Raw genomic sequence first — 21,115 nt, 5'->3', positions numbered from 1 at the left:
TGATTCCAGCCATGAAAGCCTTCGACAATACATACAAATTCAAGGATTCCATGGCATTGAGCCATGAAAGTTAGAGGGTAGCAAATTGCATTAATTCTACAGTGTATACATTGAAAGCACAAAACATAACATTTTCCAGATAAATATTAATATCACACCTTGCCACAGCAAAACTGCCAGGAAATCATACTGACACCATGTGGTAGCTTCAGAAAAAGGTCACTTTGAGGGACAGATTTAATTTCCATGTCTTTTCAGGGTGAAGGCATAACAAATTATAAAGGATAAAAGCTAACACTATCTGATTCCACATAATTATGATGTCAGCATTTGGAAAACTGCAAAGATAAAGAAATTGGTGGAGAAAAAAATCTTTGAGCTATGCAGATTCTACAGATCTTGATAGATGTAAAAACTCATCAGAAATGTAATGATCAGAAGACTGAAATCAATGTTTCTTCTGTTTTTCATTTTCTTCTTTGATAACAACACATTATTAAGAGATCTTATCTTCTCACACAGCCAGACTAAAAACTCATCTCATTTGATCTTCACTTCCCCCTTTCTTTTAGATAGAATGAGAAAAAGCAGCATTCAAATATAGAAAGAATATGGAGATGGAGGGGGAAAATTAAATCTGTCTTCCTCCCTTGTGGCGAGGGACTTGATTTAGAAAGATTTGGGTCCATAAACGATTAACTCCTCTTTGTTCCACTTTTCTGCACACATATGTGCATCAAAAGACTATTAGAGCATCATTCCAATCTCATATATTTCAAACTCTGGATTAGTAATTCATGAAGCCAAGCAATATTAAGGTCTCAATTCCAAAGATAATAAATGCTCCCACAGGCTTGAGAAGTCCTTTAATGATTGCCATCGTTGGAGAAGAAATGACCTCTTCACATGTGCTACTGAAATCACTATGGATCATGGCGATTATGGTGGTACCAATTGGGGAATATAGGGAATCCATTGCCCCATGCCCTGCATCACCTGACTTACTGGTAAGTCCATCCGCTGCCTGGCTACCCCCTGTAGATCCAAGGCAACATGGAAAGCCTCCTGTATTGTCCCCGTGGTGACATGCACCACCTTGCATTCCCTTTCACCACACAAGCCCACTGGAAGCTGCAGTGTGTCATGGGATGGGAGCCAGTAAGCTCTGTGGTAAAAGGGAAGATGAACTGGTGCATGCCGCCAATTATACCCCCTCTGATGAGGTCGTAAGAAACACTGAGATACCTGGTCTTCTCCCTGTTTGGAGGTTAGGCCACCTATATATTGATCAAATTGTCAAAAATGGATGAGGAAATACTTTTCACTCTCTCCATAGTTTGGGCAATGGATCTAGAGGAAGACATTTCTCCTAAAGTATGAAAGACCAATTTAGACACTTGCCTATATTTAGGACTTTTGCACTGGAAAAGAAAGTTGAAATCCTCAAAGTAGGAAATTAATTCTTGGCTACAGGCCTCATCAGACGGAGTAAATTTAACATTTTAGGATGTTTCCACCATGTCTTGGGGACGAAGCCCCATGCTGGACATCACACAATGTTGTGTGACTTCCAGGAGAGGCCCCACCCCCAACTGGGGTGAAAGCATTGTCAGAGGCTTCCCCCACAACACAGGTCCTCTAAAGAATGGTGACACTTCCCACATCTGATGGGGAAAGCATTGCCAAGAGGAAACTTTGTGACAGGTTCACCAGGCTTCCCCTCTCTTTTCACTGCAATGCCAGGTGAAGCAGGTGCTTCACCTAACATTTCTGATGAGGTCCTACTTTTGTTAAAAGGTAGCATTTTCTTCCAATTGTAAGACTTTGTTGACAATCATTTTCAAAGACTATTTGCAATATAGGGACACATCTTTTGACAAAATTCCAAAAAGTAAAATTTCTGTACAGAAATAGTGCAGTTAGGGACTTTGTGCAAAATGTTCCTTGCACATAAATTGCTTTTTACTGCACACACACAAAAAACCACAGGCAATTTTTGTACAGAATACATTCTTAATCACAAAGATTCTCACTAGTGCTGAATGGTTCTCAACAGGAGTTGAGATTTTTTTTTACTTTTTTTATTTTAAAAATATCATCGCCTCTCCTACTTCATGGGATCTGAGAGTAGGATGCTTTCAACAAGTAGTCTTTCTTGTCTTATCAGTATTGTATATGTAGATGGGAATGACAGTAGTAGTGGGAGACAATGTTGCTGCTAGTAGCATCCCAACCACTCCAAATGCAAAGAGTCAGATCAGTGGTCCCTGAGAAAGGTTGTCAAATCCAACTTTCTCAGATGAGTTTAACATACAACCCCAAACCACTTCTTCTTTCCGGGCCTAAAAGTAACTCAAATATCAACTGATCAACTTATTTAAAACTCTCAGCAATATGCCCTCAAAATGCACTTTACCATTGATTTAGGACTGACTGCATTCCCTCACTTCTCTCTGAAAATGTTCACGTTACATCAGCATTATTTTAATTTAAATCTATTACATTTGGCCTGGCCATTGGTTTTTAAATGCTTGTATGTCACTGTTGATTGTTTATTGCTTATTTTTGTTTATGTGATTTATATGAATGGTATTGTTTTATTTGATGTTTTATTTATTGATGTATTGTGGGCTTGGCCTCATGTAAGCCACACCGAGTCCCTTGGGGAGATGGTAGCGGCGTACAAATAAAGTCTATTATTTTTATTATTATTAAAAAGCTAGCAGAGCAAGCAGTGAATTTAAAGTTCACTGGAGGACTTAACTTTGGTGGTCCATACATGACAGGGATCAAAATAACAATGTTGTCTTGTTCAACAGACTACTTTTTAAAGATGAAATGAAATTCTGGTGAATTCTGGTAGTGGCTAAAAGATAAATTAGATTATCCCACTCTCTGTCTTATGCAGTCAAGATTCCTTTGGCAATCTGTGTATACATACTGAGCCTGACAGCTTCTCTGTTGTGTTCTAACTAAATAGAAGCAAAGCAACAAGTTGTCCTTGCCCAACAACACAGTAGCTCCCAGGAATCTTGTGGCATGCCATATGATTTTGTCTTACTTTGTTTGTGGTAGGCATGAGGTGCATGATGTGAGACAGCAGGTAACTATAATGTTGGTTGTGTCTGACATATGCCAACACAACTGTTAGTAGCACAGATTTCTAAGAGCTTATTTTCTGTCTATAGTGATAACAGGGTATCCATAGCTCCAAGACTATGAGACATGAAATATAACATTGATACTAAGAGGATGCTCAGGGTGGCTAATTTGGGTTTTAAAACATGCATATTAAAAGAAATGTGTGTGTTGAAGCTTGAAGTTCCATTTCCAATCACTGGGTGGCTTAATAATTATGTGTCACTAACTAGCACATCGATTTGCAGTTGATATGGTTTGAAGTTTTAGTTCAAAAGACAGAGTTATAGAGCTGTCTCCTTCAAACTGCTATGGGTATAGACTGACCCCACACTCATTGGTTTAGAGGAGTGCCTAGGGATGTCAGCAGTATCCTTACACACATAATGGACAACCACAACAGCTGTACATTTTTGCTTGAAGGGTTTGAAATATAAATGAGTTGAACCCAAATAATGCTGATTACTTCTGCTAGTAATGGAAACCTTTTTTCCAACATTGATCATTCTACCTGGGGAAATGAAGGAGAAAACTGCTACATTCTGTAAATCTAGTAATCAGACAAAAATGGTTAAGAATGCCTACTGATCCGACCTTCATAGGGCCACACTCAAGTTTTTTCATCAATATATTCAATTTCTTCAAGCTCCCTGCAGAGATCTTCAGATTCATGGTCCTGGTCTTTATCCTTGGTTTGAACGGCAAGGTTATGTATAAATAGGCTGCTACTTTTCAGTCATAGCATTCCCACATTGTGAAAGTGTGGAATCAGATCTTGGAAAAGTTTCTTCTACGTAACAATTCCCAGAATCTCTCAACAGGTACTGTCATAAATAAATATTCTGAAATTTATAATGCACAGATCCTGTTTTTCATACTTATGTTAACATCTTTTGAGCGGATGTGCAGCTTATTTAGGCTAGTTTGTTGTGTATAAGGTAAAACTGGCATAGGTGGAAAGACTTTATGATATATTAATAGTTCTGGGAGTTTTATGTTAGGGTTTATAGATGGCCATGTTTATGCTTGCTCTAAATTTTTGTGAGATGCACCCACATTTTATTGTTATGAAGGAAAACAACAAACAAAAACAAGACATATATGTGGGCACTTACCAACCTTCCTGAATTGCATGTTGTCTGATGATAGTTTTAGGCATAGGCATAATTTGTTCTGTGACCAAGATTATGTCTTGCAGGTATGTAGAGATTTTTTTTACCACACTCAGTTTGGATAGAATGGAATTAAAGGGTATTTGAGACTAATATTTTTTTCTGACTTTACAAGGGCAGGTTAAATTCCATGTCTCTTTTGAAAGTGAAAAGCCTTAAAACCTAAGAAGAATATAATAATGTCAGTTTTATAAGTAGTTTCAATTTTGAAAATATTTGTTGAATAGAAAAAAGTGAGTCCAACTATCACTAGTTAAACGGCTATTATGATAATCTATGGTAATTCCCTTGAGAATCTTTACCTAGCTACAGTTTTATTCAAGATCCATTTAGTTCTGGTGGCTTTATATTTACTTCTCACTCTGCATGAAGATGAAGCAAACAACTTTGCTTGAAGATTTGAATGGAGTGAAAATTATACTTTCAAAAAGCTCTAGAGAATAAAGAATAGGGCCAGAATCACACTATTAGCACATCAATTAACACTATTAACTGCTCATTTTTGCTTCCAGAGAATAATCTATATGCCAGCTTTACAATAAAGTCATCCCTTGTAGTTTTCATTTTTCTTTGGACTTTGAAGGGATGATGGGAACAAAAGATTAAGAGAAATACAGGAGACTATCTGCTTCTAACAAAATATTGGAGACTATCTGCTTCTAACAGCAATTTGTTGGATTATATGAATCCGGGATAGACATAGAGGCATTATTTCCAAAGGAGGAAACATGTTTCAGTTTCTGAATGGTTAAGAGGAGAAAAACATTTCAGCACAAGTCCGAAGGATACTATATTCAAGATGCCCACAACTGTATATTTTAAGCAGTGTTCTAGGCATTTTGATAGCTTATAATAACTGTAGCAATCTCTTTATTCTGAAGGGATATGTTCTTCTAGCATGCTTAGCAATTAAGGCAATGTAATTGTTTATAAAAAAAATAGTTAGACAGCTGTTATACTCTAAAGGACACTCAAAAATGTTCCAGCGTATTTAATGAGGGGCCCTAAGGGATGCTAAGATTGAAATCTTATAGCATTCTGACTGTTCTGGCATGCCTTGTTAAAAAAACATCTGAGTCTAATCTTAGGGGTTCAGTTCTCCTGTTCAAATTTGATCACAGTAGCCTTCTACATGACCTGTTCCAGTTAGGTTTGGTGAAACCAGGGATCTTGAAGCCAGTGTAAGGGCTACCATGTTTCAAATCTCTATATCTAGAGAGCTTGTTTTGCATTGCATGGCAGTATCATTGACTGTCTAGATAACAATATCCACCATTATGTTTCAGCCTTGACCTAATATGCTTTCCCTGGTGTAGGGAGATCCCAATGCAAATCCCTCAGCTCACAAAGTTTACTTGATTGCTTTTTCCACTCCCTACCTCCCAAGTCTGCCTTACAGGTTATTTTGTGGATAGAGAGAACATGGAATATGGCTATGCACATTATTGATGGAATGATTAGCTTGATTCTGAACAGGACACTTCGAAGGATGCCTGAGTACATGCTCTCAAATATCTTCTCCAAGATTAATGTAATACAGGTATATAAAGAATTAATCCATTTCTTTCCAATTGCAATAGAAGAGAAGTAGCCAAAAGATCTTTATAAACAAGCTTCTTGGTATCCCTATGAATGCAAAAGCATTTAGAGTGGCTTGTAAGTTTTCTTCTGACTGTGCACAGTACTCACATTATCTTCAGCATATTGGAGTTCTATATATGAATATGGAGAATAAGGTTGGAGCAATAACACATCCCTGGTTGATACCTGATTCCACCTTAAATGGGTCACTTTGGGATCCACTGCTGTCCAAGACTGTTGCCATCATGCCATAATGGAGGAGCCACAGGATGTTCACAAATTTAACAGGGCATCTGATTTTTTGAAGGATGGTCCAGTGAGCACTGCAATTCACTGTGTCTAAGGCCTTTGCAAGGTCAATGAATGCCGTGTACAGATATTGATTTCTCCCTGAATTTTTATTTGAGCTGGCGTGCAGTGAAGATCATATTCACTGTATTGTCGAAGGTTTTCATGGCCGGAATCACTGGGTTGTTGTAGGTTTTTTCGGGCTATATAGCCATGTAGAATGCCTCTAGAACATGGCCATATAGCTGAAAAAACCTACAACAACCCAATCATATTCACTGTTCCTCCATTCTGGGATTCTGGGAGGTTATCTTCTGAGATAGGTAGAAGGCAGTTTGCAAGAATTCTTGCAAAGATTTTCCCAGCAGAGGTTAGAAGGGAGATACCTCGATAGTTTCCAAAGTCTTCTTTCCCTTTATCTTTCTTCCTCGGAGTCTGTGTTTGGAGCCATCATGGGTCGAATTAAACTTTAATCTGTCCAGAAGTCTTCAGCATCTGTCATGGCTTATGTGAGGAGCACCTCGTAGAGGTCTCTGGCACGTATACTAGTTACATGATCTAAGAGGTGCCAATACTTTGACTGGGGATTCTTCCATTATGTCGTAAGCTTGTTTTTCTAGCAAAAGAGTGTGTTTATGATGACTAGGTTGTGTTCTGAACATTTGGTGAGAAGCAAGGTGTCATTCGGGTTGTTGTTTCCAAGTCCAACTTTCTCTATGTTCCCTGGCCACAGGTCAAAGTCCCACCCAACTTTTGCATTAAAATCATGCAGGGGGATGATTTTGTCTTCCTTAGGTATCTCAGATAGGATGATGTCTAGCTTAAAGTATATTTCCCCCTGATGACTTCATCAGCATCTAATGTTAGTTGAGGCAAAACTTCTTCCTACTCTTCAAAGACTTTTTAGTAATTAGTCCTGGAAGGAGTTAGGATTTGGACTTTTATTGTTTATTAAATTCATGTTAACTGTTCATCTATACCATCTCAATCTTTTCTCTGTGAGATCAAGGCATCTTCCACATAAACAGTTCACAGAGGCAAAACAGGCACTTATGATTGTTGCCTGTTGGTTTTTAACAAGGTTAATTTGGAGGGTTGAGAGTCGTTCGTTAATGCTGATGGGTGCTTTGGACAGATGCTTCACCAGGTCGTTTCTGATAGCAAAGCCAACTCCATGTATTCTTCATTCTTCTTCAGGCAGTCTCTTGCAGAAGAAGGTGTAGCCTCCTTTTTCTTCCTTCAGCTGTCCCTCTTTTGCTCTCCAGGTCTCCTGGAGTGCTACTGTGTCGATGTTAAAGCATCTCAGTTCCCTTGCAGTAATAGTATTGCGTTCAGGGCGTTCACTGTCTGTGTTGTCCAACAATGTCAGTATATCAAAAGAAGTCAGATCTTCCAATGGTAGAAGGATGGGTAGTAAAAGTTTTCAAAATAGCAGTAATGGATAAATGGCCATGATGGACAAAGGACTGGCACCATACAAATGTTAGAAAATATTGTTTAAAAATGCTTATTTATGTGTGTATTTGTGTGTGTGTGTAAGTATGTGCTAAAATATTACAGATAGTTCATTTACATTCGGAAAAAGAAGACTTGTGGTACAATATTTTTTCAGCAAAGAGGGAGCCATCAAATACTAGCCAATAAAGGCAAATGTTTGTCTGCAAACACACACACACACTCAAAATAACAGCTTCCAAGGTGCATTTGAAGAAGTGGGCTCTATAGCATATCAAATTTCATTCTGTAAGAAATCTGTGAACCTTTTGAGGTGCTTCATGGGTCGTTGTTTAAATTGCAGAAAGAGACTTGTCAAAATGTAAGTTTCTATAAATAAACATTTTCTTAACTTTTCTATCTATAAATTGACAAAAGCAATCTCTTTTGTTTTGCCTGATTTCAGATCAGCTTGTCAAGCTGTTTTTTTATTGTAAACTGGAAAAATCAGAAATCTTTTATTTATTTTAGATAGTTCTAGAATGCATCAATGAAATGCATTTGTAGCCTTTGGATTAATAATAATACTACTAACAACAACAATCAGACAAGAAGAAAACAATGGTGTTTCAAACCATTGTCTAATCTCAACAAACCACACCCAAGTTTTAAAAACTTGTGTAAATCTAACAAATCACAACAAACACCCCCTTGAAAAAATGGAACAAATAAAGGGGGAGAAGAACAAAAAACAGTAGAAATGGTGCTTCTGTGGACTAGTCTAGAAGTGCCCGGACACTTCCTGCTGCATTTTCCATACAAATCAAATTTGTACATGAGATTCTACAGCTGTCTAACTGTACTGCATGAAAACTGGGGGAGCAAAAGATAAACTAATAATAATAATAATAATAATAATAATAATAGAATCATAGAATCATAGAATCATAGAATCAAAGAGTTGGAAGAGACCTCATGGGCCATCCAGTCCAACTCCCTGCCAAGAAGCAGGAATATTGCATTCAAATCACCCCTGACAGATGGCCATCCAGCCTTTGTTTAAAAGCTTCCAAAAAAGGAGCCTCCACCACACTCCGGGGCAGAGAGTTCCACTGCTGAACGGCTCTCACAGTCAGGAAGTTCTTCCTCGTGTTCAGATGGAATCTCCTCTCTTGTAGTTTGAAGCCATTGTTCCGCGTCCTAGTCTCCAGGGAAGCAGAAAACAAGCTTGCTCCCTCCTCCCTGTGGCTTCCTCTCACAAATTTATACATGGCTATCATATCCCCTCTCAGCCTTCTCTTCTTCAGGCTAAACATGCCCAGCTCCTTAAGCCGCTCCTCATAGGGCTTCTTCTCTAGACCTTTTTTCATTTTAGTCGCTCTCCTCTGGACACATTCCAGCTTGTCAATATCTCTCTTGAATTGTGGTGCCCAGAATTGGACACAATATTCCAGGTGTGGTCTAATCAAAGCAGAATAGAGGGGTAGCATGACTTCCCTAGATCTAGACCCTATGCTCCTATTGATGCAGGCCAAAATCCCATTTGGCGCTTTTTTTTTGCCACCACATCACATTGTTGGCTCATGTTTAACTTGTTGTCCACGAGGACTCCAAGATCTTTTTCACATGTACTGCTCTCGAGCCAGGCATCCCCCATTCTGTATCTTTGCATTTCATTTTTCCTGCCAAAGTGGAGTTTCTTGCATTTGTCACTGCTGAACTTCATTTTGTTAATTTTGGCCCATCTTTCTATATTATTATTATTATTATTAATAATAATAATATATTTCTAGACCACCCTCTCTCACTGGAAGGACTCAGGGGAGTTTACACGCAAAAAGGCAAGCATTCAATGCCTCAAAATAGGTACAAACACATCAAATAATACAGAATAATGAAGAGTAATAACTTAACAACAAGAGTAATAACTTAACAACAAGGAATTAAGCATAAAAATAAAACAAAAGCAAAAACAATCCATTAAGACATAAAAACTAAAACATAAATAGACATTACAATGTACATCCTAAAACAAATTATGAGACATTACATTTTAAATGGCTAATAATGGTATTTCATTTAAGATGTATAATAACAGCCATCCAACTAGAAACAGGAGTGGACAAAACCAACTATCATGTACGTGGTTTGAATGTACAAGTACTTGCTTCTGCTCATTCTGTCATCACTCATCACAAAGAGAGCAACACATCTAAAGAGAAAAAAATCCCTCTCTGCATGGAGTTTATCTGCACCAACAGAGACCGACAAAACCATGATTCCTATTTGCATGGGATATTTCCATGTAGACAGGAATATTTCCATGTCAAAAAGTGATAATAGAAGGGGAGGGTAGAGTTACTCCCCTTCCTTTGCATGTGAATTCAGATAAGGGAAGAAGACCACTCTCAATCTGTGTCACCCCAAATACATGAATTCTGTTTTGCATTGTTAAAATTATGGCTAATATCTCACATAGGAAGATATATATATAGCTACATTTTTTTCTCAGTGCAACTCCTCCCCAAACCCATTTTTTTGATTTTTCAGTTTTCCCAGGCAGACAACTTAATTTTTATGCTGAAGTGGAAAGCAAAAGAGAAATGCCCAGCTCTTTTATTTTACCTAGATTCTCTTTGACAGAATCTCTCAGATGACTTATATAGAACTAAAGATTTCGAAATTTTGGTCCTCCAGGTGTTAGGGACTTCAAATTCCAGAAGCCCCAACCAGCTTAATATCTGGAATTCTGAGGCCTTCAGTCTAAAACACCTAGAGGACCAATAATAATAATTAATAATAAAACTTTATTTTTACCCTACCTTATCTCTCCGGGGGGACTCAGGGCAGTTTACACCAAAAAACAAAAAAAACAAAACACAACATACACACACAATGGCAAGCATTCAATGCCAGCATAACATAATAGACAGATCAAATCATAACCTTCTCAACCAAAGGGAGAGAATCACTGATCCAGAGAAAAATAGCTGGGTGCTTCCCTACTGCGCCCTCTGCTCTCCACTGACATGAAAATGTAGGTGGGACTGGTATACTGCAAAGGCAAGTTTGAGAATTTTGGTGTTTGGAACAGAATTCCAACCTTAGTAATGACTAAAAAAGTGATTCATAATGGTGTAATTTGAACTTCATAACTCACTAACAAGATACATCGATAGATCGATAGATCGATTATTCAAAGAGAGAGAATACATAGTCTTTGAAATTGGTTTTCCAATTACACAAATATATATTTTTTCTTACTGCATTAACCAAGGCAACCCTCTCCCAAATCTGCTGTGGTGACTTTTTGAATACAGGCAGTCCCTGTGTTACAAACATCCAACTTATCAATGACTCATAGTTAAGAATAGGGGTAGGGCAACAGGAAGTGAGAGAAATCTACTCCTAGGAAGAGAAATTCAGTCCTGAAAGAGTTATCATGGAAAATTGATGTCTCCAATGAAGCGTTCTCACCAGTCTTGGTTTCCACATCAAACCATTTTTTTTTCAAAATCCAATTATTACAGATGAAATCTTCTGAACAGCAGCACAGACAGAAAAACAAATATCAAAGTGGTGTTAACCATTCCCTATTACATATCTCTCTCTCTGTGTGTGTGTGTGTGTATGTATGTATGTGTGTGTGTGTGTGTGTGTGTGTGTATGTGTATATATATATATATATATATATATATATATATATATGTGACATTACACTTTAAAATGTACATGCAAGTCAGAGAAAAGTGGAGCATAATTGTGTCTTCTGTCAATCTGTTGGCTCTATATGCAAACTGATGTTTATCAAGTCAAAGGCAAGAAATGATATCCTGCAGACCAGTTTTTCAAGGCATTCCACAATGATGGAAGTGAGTGTCACTGATCTGTAGTCCTGAAAATTCCCAGTATGGAATGATGGAGGCCTTCAAACAAGATGGAGTAATAGATTGAGATAAAGAGTGGTTAAAGATTACAGTAAAAAAAAAAACTGGCCAATTGGCTTACATAATCTTTAAATAAAAATGTCATATGGTCCCGCGACCTTCCTCGGATGTGCAGTCTTCAAAACACACCTTACCTCATGTTCCTCCATGAGGCCTCATCACACTAGAGAAAAAATCCACTTAAAATCCGATTTCTGCCTCCTGCAGAATTTTGGTGTTTGCAGTTTAGGGGGTAGCCTTTTAACAGTCTCACTAAACTACAAACCCCAGAAATCTGCAGGAGGCAGAAACTGGATTTTAAGTGGATTTTTTCTCCAGTGTGATGAAGTGGTAGGGTGAGGTTGGAGCTGTAACTGCCCCACGGTGAATTCCAGCAAACTCTGGTGGGCTACTTCAAAGCGGGAAAAAGTGATCCAACACCTCTGCCAATGAGGCATCCTTCTCTATAGGAATGCCATTGCTTGGTTTACACTTAGTAATTTGTTGAATCCCCTGCCACACCTGCCTTGCATTGTCATTATGGAGATGATCCCCGACCTTCTTCTTATACTCCTTGGCTTGCTGTTTGCCTTACTTGAGACTTGCTCTGGCAGCACTGTATACCACCTCATCATCAGACCTGAAAGCATTGTTTCTGTCACACAAATGTTGCTGGACTTCCTTGGTTACCCAAGGTTTCTGGTTAGGAAACATCATTCAAGAATACTTCCACCCCTATTGGGGGTGAGGATTCCACTGGAAGCCACACAATATCATGATGGCTGGTATAGGGTTCCGTCACCAAAGAAGGTTTGAAGTGTCATAGGACACTTAGTAAGTATGATGAGGTCGCTAATGTTGTAATTTAAAAGAACATATTTTTCATGAATCCCTAAGATGAAAAGAAAGGGAAATGTTGCACCTTACACTCTAACAACCTCTTCCCCACATTGATTTCAATTAGGAATTGTACTTCTTGAAAGTCTAACAAAAATTCATTGTTCTCTCTTCTAAAATAAGCCCTTTCTTAGCTCACAAAATTGCATTTGCTCTTAAATTTTCCCTCTGCTCATCTCCAATTATTGTGCCATCTCTTTTATTTTCTTCTCTTTGTCCTTCTCTTTCACATACAACTTGATTATATGTGGGTTTTGTATAATGCCCAGCTTCTTTCCTACTTTCTCATAGAAATACTGTTACAGAAATAGGTCAACAATAAATTCAGGCAAGTTAGAATCCAGCATATTGGGTTGGTTGAATTTTATGTTAAAATCATGCATATTTTTAAAGCCTCAATGTAGCATCAGGAATAATTGCAGAATTAATTTTTTTTGAAAGTTGTGAAATACAAGAAGTGTTTTGAATGTTTTGTTTTGAAATCAAATTAATCAAAAGAAGCTGACTGATTAAACACTCTGACCTGACGTTCTTATATGTCTACCCAAGAAACAACACTAATTTTACAGTTGAATACAACTTCACATACACACAGTGGACAAATGTGTTTTTAGACAATCTATCTTTATTTTGCAAAATATTTTCTAAGAGTATATTGTGGTTATACTATTCTACATACATCGTTTAGCAAAAAGTAAAGATCTATCTCTAAGTATGTGCTTATTATGGTCAGATTTGAACTGTTCATCTTGAGACTCTTTCTTCTGAATAAAGTTCTTGTGTAATTACTGAAAGTATACTCAGAAAAAGGTGATGGGAAATAAGGCCTTTCCTACTCAAAGTTCTTACCTGCTCATCGAAATATAGTCCACTATGGTTGCAACTTTCAGATGCTAGATCCAGCAGATTCACATGGAAAAAAAAAACCCTGCTCTCCTGCAGTCCTTGGTGACTCATAAAAACTAGTTCCAGAGGGGGTTCCAGTCCTCTGGAGCAGGGTTTTGGAATGAACAAGAGTGAGAGATTATAAATTTCCTGATTACATTGGATCATCAAATATCCTCAATTGAGTTCTGGCCTCAGTGTAATGTTCTTCATAAATATTAATCTCATGAATAATAAAAATAATTTAATAGATGGAATTATCTGTATTTGTGAAATTTTCATTGCTTTTTCTTGAATGAAAGGTCACCTTGGCCATGGATTGCTTCCCACATGAATAGATTTAGAATAGATTTGTTTACATCTAAAGTTATTTATTTTTAATATTGAATGTAATTTTTAAAATTTTAATATGTATTTTGATTTAATGGATTTTAAGTTTAATGTTGTATGTGTTTAAGGCATTGAATAACTGCCACATGTAAGCCTCCTTGAGTCCCCTTTGTGGTAGAGAAAATGGGGTATAAATAGGGTAAATAAATAAATAAAGGCATAACTATGTTCTAATAAGGGTCCCCAAGATGGTTTATAAAAATAACATGTAACTCTGCCCCCCTCCCAATGCCTTGCTTTTAAGGGCTTTGAAAAATGTGTTTATTTTTGTTTAAATGCTTCTGTTTTAATTCTGCTGCTGTTTTGAACCCAAATGAACGGAATTTTCAAGCCCTTAAAAGATGGTTTATAAAAATGAAAATGAAAATATTTTTGTCACCAAAAAGCCATCCCATGCCTAACCAGATCTCTTGGAAAGCAATTTCATACCTGGAGTGGTGAAAATGAAAAGTTCTTGTTCACATTTCCAACACTCACATATAATTAAGTGGAAGGGCAATGACTAAGGGGAAGGGGAAAACTGCTTCTCCTGCATTCATTTATATGTTAGTCTACTAACAGTTAATTCGTATGTCATGTTCTGTAGCATGTTGAAAATACATATATAAGTGTATTAAATGACTTATGGTAAGTCATTTGTTGGGTGGAAGAAGAGAGTATTTGCTGTAAGTTTTTGGGCTTTAACATCATCATCATCATCATCATCATCATCATCTTTAATTACTTATTAATCACCCTCCATCCGAGATGCTCCAGGTGATTTACATTGCAGAAATTATACAGGATAAAACACATACATACAAATATTAAAATTAACATGGGTCCAATGCTCTAGTAAAAAGCCAGGTCTTAAGTGCTAGGATAAAATGCCCTAAGTCACTCATGGCTCTCAAATAGGGAGGCAAGGAATTCCATAAGACAGGGGCAGAAATAGAGAAGGCCCTGCACCTGGTGCTTTCCAAGTGCACTTCCCTAGGACCCAGTATATAGAGCAAATCGCGTTGGGATGGTTGTGGTGACCTCCGATGACAGTAGAAGGAGAGACGGTCTCTAAGGTACAATGGACCCTGGCCATATAAAGTTTTAAAGGTCAGGACCAGCATCTTATACAAACCACGATACTCAATTGGGAGCCAATCTATATGCCGCAGCACTGGTGTTATATGGCATTTCATGGGCGTTTTTGTGAGTAACCTGGCTGCAACATTCTGGACAATACGGAGCTTTCAGGTCGTAGAAATAGGAAGGCCAACATACAAGGCATTACAATAGTCCAGCCTAGATGTGACCATGGCATGTATGACTGTTGCCAGAGCCTCATCCGACAGGTAAGGTGCCAGTTGTCTCACTTGTTGTAGATGGAAAAAAGCCTGTTTGCTGGCAGCAGCGATCTGAGCCTCCATCGTCAGCTGCTAATCCAAAACAACACCTAGGCTCTTAACGGTAGGTGATGGAGATAGAGCAGCGCCATCAAAGGTAGGTAACGGATCTCAGTTTTTGCCGGATTCACCTTCAGTCTGCTAGCACGTAGCCAGTTCGACAAAGCCTCCAGGCAGAAGGTGAAATTGTCAGGTATTGACGTTACTCCAGGCTCCAAGCGCAACAGGAGTTGGGTGTCATCCGCATATTGATAGCAGTCTAGGCCGAATCTCCGAGCCAAACTGGCAAGGGGTCTAACGTAGATGTTGAAAAGAAGAGGGGAGAGAATTGCACCTTGGGGTACCCCGCATAGGAGGGGGGAACTTTATGGGCATGTTTCAGAAGCATTCTCTCCTGACATTTCACCTGTATCCATGGCAGGTATCCTCAGAGGTTATGAGGTCACAACCTCTGAGGATCCCTGCCATATATGCAGGTTAAACACCAGAAGATAATGCTTCTGGTACATGGCCATACAGCCCAAAATTTTTTATAGCAACCCAGTGATTCTGGCCATGAAAGCCTTCAACAATACAGAGAGTGTTTGATTTGTTTGAAGGGAATGATAGTTGGTTGAGAGAGAAAGTTTGATAAGACAGTTGAAGTGGGGTTGTTGGAGGTTCGGAGGAATACAACGTGTAGGGCCACCATGGTGTGGGCACATTTTGGAGAGGATTATATAGATGGGTTGATTAGGCAAAACCATGAGTCTGACAAATACGGACATGCAAGTAGGAACTAGATTGAATTGTACACAAAATTGCCTTACTACTTTGATTTTATTTATTGGAAATAAAGCTCAGAGCCAACATGATGTAGTTGTCTGGCATGCATAACTTATCCAACAATCACCTTGTGAAAACAGTGAAAAGGAGAGCTGAGGGATTTTGAGAAGGAGGACTATAGTTCAGTAAAAAGTTTGTAACCTAAGTCACTTGTGGGGACAAGCTAATCCAGTTGCATGCAGCACCTGTGGGATTTTCATCTTCTTGACAAGACATCTAAAGAAATATGCTGCCTCCCTGGGACAAAAATCCACCACATAACTCAGTAGCTGACAAGGCTCATCAAGCCCACTGGCCCTCCCCTTTCTTGTTGGTTCATGTAGGAACCAATGATACTGCAAGGCATAGTCTTCAAAAGATGAGAAAGGATTTTGAAGCTCTTGGAAGAGAGCTAAAAGGTCTTAATGTACAGGTGGTGTTTTCATCTGTCCTCCCCATTGCATGATGCAGCTCAGGAAGAGCAAGAAAAATCACAGAGGTGAGTAACTGGCTCTGCAGATGGTGTCAGGAAAAACAATTCAGCTTCCTGGACCATGGCCTGCTTTTCCAGGAAGATGGTCTACTGGCACAGGATGGGCTGCACCTCACAGAAGTAGAAAGGAAAGTTTTTTTCTGGCAATCCTGATTAGGTTGTGTGGGGGAGGGTGGCATTACCCTTGGAAACAGTAGTTTATCAAGACCCAGAGCAAACAGACAAAAAGCTAAAGAGACCAAGAACCAAGCAGTGAGGGAACAATAATCTCAAATAAACAGCTAAGGGGAATGTCCCATCGGCTTAGATGTCTTTAAACTAATGCCCAGAGCATGGGAAACAAACAAGATGAACTGGAACTCTTAGCACATCAAAATAGTTAGAATGTAATAGGCATAACTGAAATCTGGTAGAATGAGTACTAAGATTGGATGTAGCAATGGAGGGGTATAACCTATTTCTACTTCAGACCTCCTAGCCAAATGGATGAACTGGATGAAGCCTTCCTTGACCAGATGAGCAAACATACAGAAAAAAGAGATATCATAGTAATGGGAAATTTAAACTACTTTGATATTTGTTGGAAAACAAACTTTGCCAAGAGTACAAAGTCCAACAAATTCCTCACTTGCCTTACAGACAATTTTAGTGTTCAGAAGAGGCAGCAAGCGAATCTGCTATTCTGGATCTGATCCTAACCAACACTGAGGATCTGGTCAATGGAGTGGAAGTGGTGGGATCCATAGGTAGGAGTGACTATGTGCTCCTGGAGTTTGTGATACAAAGGAAGGGTGAAACTGAGAGAAGTCAAACATGCATTCTAAACTTTAGAAGACCTGACCAGAAAATGTAAGGAAATACTGAGAGTGATTCCATGGACAGCAATACTACAAGAGATGGATTAATGATGGATGGGAATTTCTTAAAAGTGAGATACTGAAGGCACAATTGCAAACAGTGTCAACAAAGAGAGAAAAAACAGGAGAAGTGTAAAACAAACAGAAAGGATGTCCAAAGAACTTTTAACTGAGCTAAGACACACACACAAATGGAAACATAGGGAAATCATCAAAGAGGAATTCTAACAAATAACAAATATATGTAGGAAAGAGTTTTGTAAGGCTAAGACACAAAATGAAATCAGCCTTGCCAGAGAGAGTAAAAGCAATAAAAAGGTTCTTTGGTTAAATCAGTAGAAAAAGGAAATGGTAGGGCCTCTAGATGGAGAAAATGGGGAAATGCTAACATGGGATAAGGAAAAGGCTCAACACCTGCTTTGCCTCTGTCTTCTCCCAAAAACAGATTGGTGTTCAACCTGAGCAATACAGAGTGGATGAGGTAATAAGGGAAATGCAACCCAAAATAAGTAAAGAAGTGGTTCTAAATGAATTCAGATCTCCAGGGCCAGATGAACTACATACAAGAGTATTGAAGGAACTTACAGAAGTTATTTCAGAACTGTGTGGTGGATGCTCCTTCCTTGCAAACTTTTAAGCAGAGGCTGGATGGCCATCTGTCAGGGATACTTTGATTGTGCTTTTCCTGCACTGCAGGGGCTTGGAGTAGGTGGATCATGTGATCTCTTCCAACTCTATGATTGTATGATTCCTAAGCACCCCAAAACAAAAAAAAGGCAACCTTAAGATTCCTCCCTTTTCATCGATTTCCTTGCCAGAGTAGTGGCAGGAAATGATGTGATATCACAACAACTTACAATTTCAGAGCGAAAACAGAAGTATTTTGGCATGCTTGAGTGGTAGTGTGCCATGGGAAGTCAAGGAAAATGGGCTCCCAGCTCACATACAGTTGCTCATTCCTGCCTAATAAAGAAAAAAAACTGTTCCAAGAAAACTCTTAACAGCAGTGTGATTTTCATTAGAGAAAATATGTAGTCTCGAATCCTCAGCCTTTTCATCTCTGCTGATGCCAGTGGGCTGCAAATTGGATTGTTCTATGTTAAAGGATGGGTAAAAAATTAACCTCATTTTAATCAACATATACTAAATTTTTGAAGTGAGGTTAAGTCTCTGGAGTGAGGTTAAGAATTCTTGTAAAGTTTGATAAAAATGAACTGGAACACAACTATTAGCTATTATTTCACACAACACACTGAATCCAACTGCTAGTACTAGCTAAAGCAAACCAAATTAATTGCTGAACAGTAAGTCAATACCGTATAAACTTATTTTATTCAACAAGTCTACTTTGTTTGGAACTCACAATATTTGGAACTCCCAGTGTAGGACAATGTTTCAATTATTTCAGGGTAGGAAACATGCAGCTCTCCAGATGTTGCTGGTCCTCACCTTTTATACCCATAGCCAACAAATACATCCTGTGAGATGCTGTAAGCTGCAACAATCTTGGGAGGGCCATCTGATTTCATTTCTCAGTTATTTAAAACTGATCAATATACAATCCATACAGACATATTTGATTCTGATTCATTGGTTAAATTTAATTGGAACTTCCAACCACAGTATATCCACTGAACCAAAGAGGTTATTAAGTAGAAATGTAGATAAGTCTTATTTGTGAAATCTCTTGATTGTAAATGAGACTAACAATTGGATTTAATAAAATATAGAGCATACTAAGAAACAGAGAGTTGTATGCATATGGGGGTGGGGGGTGGGGTGGATCATATCTTTTAATTTTCTTTCATATAACAAGTAAAACATTTCCACCTGCATACAGAAATTAAATAGAGGGATAGAAGCCAGGACTCTATATAGATGCAGCTTTCTATTATATCTGTGTATCCCATAACCTGTTCAACAATCATATTTTCAACACAAATGGTTCAGTTTTATAGCAGCAGTGCTGTGAAAATAATCTTCTAATAAGTCATTTTAGCCACATTTCTTTAACCCAAGGAATTGCAATGAAAAACTGTTTTGTGAATTCTAGAGTACGTGAAGCCATATCCATGGCTTTCATTCTACATCATTTCAGTATAATACTTACATTCATTTTTTTAAAATATATACCTCAGCTCTGTATAATGTATTCATTTATTATGGTCAGTCTCCCTCCACTTTATTGTATAATAACTTGTAGCATGGCAAGAATATCTAGTCATTTAGTATTAAGAATACTTTTTTCAGATATTGTTCAGCTAATTGATATTATTTCCTTTGGCATTCCCTCCTTGTGTCATGATTTTATCTTTTTATAGTCCAGCATTTCTCAACCTGGGGGTTGGAACCCCTGCGGAGGTCACGAGGACATGTCAGAGGGGTTGCCAAAGACCATCAGAAAACACAGTATTAGGGATAATGGAGAACTCATGTAAAAATATATTAAGATGGATGCAGAAGATAAAAGAATTTGGTTCGGTTGCAGGATTTAAAGTTAACATGTCTAAAACTAAAATATTAACTAAGAATGTAGAGAAGAAGAAACAGGATACGATTAAGGAGCTAACAGGCTTGGAAACAGTAAAGTAATTTAAGTATTTAGGAGTTTGGATCACGACTAAGAATGGACAACTATTAAAGAATAATTACAAAACGACATGGAAAAAATACAAAAGGATCTGCAGAAGTGGAGATATTTGAAATTATCACTATTGGGATGCATTTCTCTAACCAAGATGAATATTTTACCAAAATTAATGTTCCTCTTTCAAAACCTACCAGTAATTAGAAGCCAAACTTTTTTTTAAATGGAAGAAAGAGATACTAAAATGTATATGGGCCGGGAAGAGACCAAGAATAAAATATGATAACTAAATTGATAAGAAAACCAGAGGTGGTCTGGGACTTCCTGACTTTAAAGCCTATCATGGTGCATGCGCTTTGCTATGGATCAAGGATTGGATCCTATTGAATAAAGAAGGTTTCTTAAATTTAGAAGGGAATGATTTAAGAGTTGGCTGGCATGCTTACTTGTGGTATGAGAGAGAAACGAAGGAAAAGAATTTTGGAAATCATTTTGTCAGAGCATCTCTATTGAGAGTCTGGCAAAAATATAAAAGATATCTTTATTGTAAAACACCTCTATGGGTCTCTCCAATGGAAGCAAATCAAATAAGACTTTTGGGATGGCAAAGATGGCCAACCTATAGAGATTTATTAAATAAAAATACAAATGATATCAAATCCTATGAGGAGTTAAAACAGATATTCTCTAATATTACATGGCTACATTATATGCAGATTAAAATTATTATAACCAAGATAAAAAGTTGGGCTTCAATTGGGAAGAAGTGGCCTGGGACATTATTTTAAAGCTGGAAAAGAAAGTAATATCAAATATTGATAATATATTACTTACCTGGTTAACTGAAAAATAACAGGTTAAAGGTTGTATGATAAAATGGGCCCAAAACTTAAGAAGACCAATTCAAATGAGAGAATGGGAGCAAATGTGGAATAAAAAATTAAAATATACATATGCAATGGACTTAAAAGAAAATTGGATAAAAATGTTCCACAGGTGGTACACTACACCTAAGCAATTAGCCAAAACAGTATAAAACTGTTTCGGACAAGTGTTAGAAATGCCATGATCAGCTTGGCTCCTTTTATCATATGTGGTGGACATGTAGAGTAGCATCCAAGTATTGGACGGAAATACATGAAGAAACACAAAAGATTTTAAAAATAAACTTTGCAAAAAAACCCCCCCAGAATATTACCTACTAGGATTTACAGACTTAGATTTACAATTAAATGAGCAAGAAGATAAACTCACTACCTCTGAGGATGCTTGCCATAGATGCAG

Source organism: Anolis sagrei, chromosome 1 (assembly GCF_037176765.1).
Source record: "Anolis sagrei isolate rAnoSag1 chromosome 1, rAnoSag1.mat, whole genome shotgun sequence".
NCBI classification, from domain to species: Eukaryota; Metazoa; Chordata; class Lepidosauria; order Squamata; family Dactyloidae; genus Anolis; species Anolis sagrei.
Note: the sequence above shows the minus strand (reverse complement) of the source record.